At 56.0% G+C, this 3,160-nt stretch overlaps 1 non-coding gene across 1 annotated transcript; it reads left to right on the top strand.

Moving 5' to 3' along the window:
- The first annotated feature begins 1,286 nt into the window (after positions 1 to 1,286).
- Positions 1,287 to 1,359, top strand: TRNAT-UGU (transfer RNA threonine (anticodon UGU)). Its single transcript has one exon. It is a non-coding gene; the product is annotated as a tRNA-Thr (tRNA).
- Positions 1,360 to 3,160: the final 1,801 nt, after the last annotated feature.

The following is a 3,160-nucleotide window of genomic DNA, read 5'->3' as shown; positions in this document are numbered from 1 at the left end:
TTATAGACTTATAGAAAGAGACCTTCTAAAACATTACAATGTATTACTGGCACGCGAAACCTTAAGTCAGAGTGAATAAACGAAGACTTGGCACACCATTTCTGAAAGGTTGCCGACCCCTGTGCTAGGGGCTTGTCTTTGAGGAAAAGTTTTACCAGTCATATTGATATAGTCCCTGGGCCTACATTGATGGTATAAGAGTGACTTTCTGCTGTTTATCTTAGCCCTTTTCCCAAGCTACATAACTGAACAGTGCCTTTATTAAGACCATGATTTTTAATAGCTTACTACTGCAATCTGTAACCCACTAGCTCCCTTTTTTTTTTGTCCTATGACTGCCGGCATGTTAACAGGCCACTTCACCTTGAATGGTGCCTTAGAATATGTGCTAACCACTTATGCTAAAGAATCTGTTCCACCTTGTATTTAGCTATAACAAGTACCTTCCCCGGACCTGAAGAAGTGCCCTGTGCAGCTTGAAAGCTTGAACCAACAGATGTTGATCCAATAAGAAATATTACCTCAGCCACCCTGGCTCTCTAATATCCTAGGATCAACCCTGCTACAACAACACTGCAAACTCAGGGTAACCCATTTTGGGGCTGCCTTTTAAATATTGTTTTGTCCTATATTTCTATTTCCAGTCTTATTTCTGTGGGGATGGTGCTGTCTCACAGAAATGGTCACTGAGTTAGTGTTTGGTGGATTTGATTCCTTCAGTCTGCTCATCTACTGAAAATAATGCATTAGCACACTTTTTACCTATGTCAGCTGCAGGAAAATCCTAATTAGGAGTGTTCATTATACTGTCTGGTGTGTACTGTATATACCACACCTGATGATCATGTGCTCTGATTACATACTTGGACTAGGCTGAGCCTGATATAAACATATTGAGTGTAATGTAAATATATAGATACTTGTACATTTACCTTAATTTTTATTCAGTTACTATCAATGGCCATATTATTGCTGACATTTATATTAGTCTATTTATTGCAACAAAAGTTGGCTCCAGGTTCTCCCCACATCAAAGTTTGGAAAGGTTAGGACCTGGGAAATTTTTAACTCAGCTCTGACAACAAAGAGTTTTCATTATATTTTTTTTTAAGTCCGTGATTTTAAAAAATAATAGTAAAATACCCGCTACTGAACCAGAGGAGTTTCCAGATGCAGTAAAAAAGAGGTAATTCGGATTAAAGAGTGTCCTGGTTTACAGTAATAATTGTATTAGCGATGAAGAAACAGTACATTACCATGCATTTAGATCAACAGAAATGATAGGTGGCTCCATAGCTCAGTGGTTAGAGCACTGGTCTTGTAAACCAGGGGTCGCGAGTTCGATCCTCGCTGGGGCCTTAAACTTATTTTGTTTGCGAGAATGTGCTAAATAAAATCATTTTAGGGCAGCAAGGGGAGAAGGGCAGCTCCGGGCCGCAGGTAGCTCCAGCCGCTCTGCTCTGTTGCACGCGCCCAGCGCGGGGGCTGCGGCGCTTCCGCCCCTTGCACAGCCCCGGAGCGGAGACCAAAGCAACGAGCCCCAGCAGGGCGAGTCCCGCTGCAGGCTGCAGGGAAGTTGTTACGCATCTAGCCCCTGCTTGCTTCACCGGCAGCACCGCGCTGGGGGGGCTGGGACCGGTCCCCCGCACGCCGGGCTGGCAGAGCGTAGGGGAGACACACGGGACGCTGCAGCCGCTGCTCTTCGCCTTCGCTACCGGCCGCTGACGCTGAAGGACAAAACCGCGGCGCGCCGGTTTCACCCCGGAAACCCCCCTCTGGGCCCCCCGCCCGAGCCGCTGAGCACTGGGGCCCTGCGACTCCCGCCCTTGGCGCGCGCGCGCGCGTGTGTGTGTGTGGAGGGGGGAGGGGGGCTAGCGCAGCGCGCAGCGACCCGGTCCTGCTCTGCAGGGCTTGAGCCCCTGCCTTGCCTGCTGGGGCCCTTCTCGCGCTGCCGCACCGCTCCCGTAGCGGGGCCCCGCGGGGAGCAGTGCCAGGAGCGGGGCTGGGCTGCGGGCAGAAGGGAGAGCAAAGCCCTGGGGAAAGCAGGGCGGGTTCCCACAGCCTCGGCTTTGCTGGCAGAGAGTAGGGTTACCATACGTCCGGATTTTCCCGGACATGTCCGGCTTTTGGGGGCTCAAATCCCCGTCCGGGGGGAAATCCCCAAAAGCCGGGCATGTCCGGAAAATCGGGAGGTCAGCCGGGCCGGCGGGGAGCCGGGCGAGCCGGGCCGGCGGGGAGCCGGGTCAGGCGGGCCCGCGGGGAGCCGGGCCGGCGGGGAGCCGGGTCGGCCGGGACCCCGGCCGGCGGGGAGCCGGGCCGGCGGGGACCCCGGCCGGCGGGGAGCCGCGTCGGCCGGGCCCGCGGGGAGCCGGGCCGGCGGGGAGCCGGGTCAGCTGGGCCCGCGGGGACCCCGGCCCGCGGGGAGCCGGGTCAGCCGGGCCGGCGGGGACCCCGGCCCGCGGGGAGCCGGGCCGGCGGGGACCCGGGTCAGCCGGGCCGGTGGGGAGCCGGGGCCGGGAGCCGGGGGGTGCGCCGGGGGCCGGCAGTGCTGGGCAGGCCGGGGGTGGTCGGCCGGGGCCGGCACCCCAGGGCCCGAGCTGACCCAGGCTGGAAACGCCGGGGGGCCAGCCTGGGCCGCGCCTCCTCCCCCCACACCCCCCTTACCTGCTTCAGGCTTCCCGCGAATCAAATATTCGCGGGAAGCAGGGGAGGGGGCGGAGACTTTGGGGAGGGGGCGGGGTTGGGCAGGGGTGTGGGCGGGACTGGGGGCGGGGCCGTGGAGTGTCCTCCATTTGGAGGCACAAAATATGGTAACCCTAGAGAGCAGGGACTGCGTGCCCCGCCCTGCCTAGGGTTGGCACCTCTACCAACTTAGGTCGGTATAACTCTCCCGTTTGTTTGCCGTGTGGGGGCATATGCCCCATCATCACAGGACTGCAGAGGTGCTCCTGTCTGTTTTTTTAATCACAGCTCCAGTAGACCCCACCACCACCACAGTGAAACCCTAGGCCCACTTCATGAAATTAGCTAGATACTTTTGTTCATTGGGTTTTTAATGAGTCTACGTTTTTGAGACTTTTCATGTTTTTTTTCTGTTTATAGAAAACAGCTGCTGCTTCTACAACACCCAGCTTTCAAATATCTCATTGCATGATGTTTT

The sequence above is a fragment of the Chrysemys picta genome, chromosome 3, assembly GCF_011386835.1.
Source record: "Chrysemys picta bellii isolate R12L10 chromosome 3, ASM1138683v2, whole genome shotgun sequence".
Taxonomy (NCBI): Eukaryota; Metazoa; Chordata; order Testudines; family Emydidae; genus Chrysemys; species Chrysemys picta.
The sequence above is the reverse complement of the archived record's forward strand: the minus strand, read 5'-3'. Positions and strand labels throughout refer to the sequence as shown.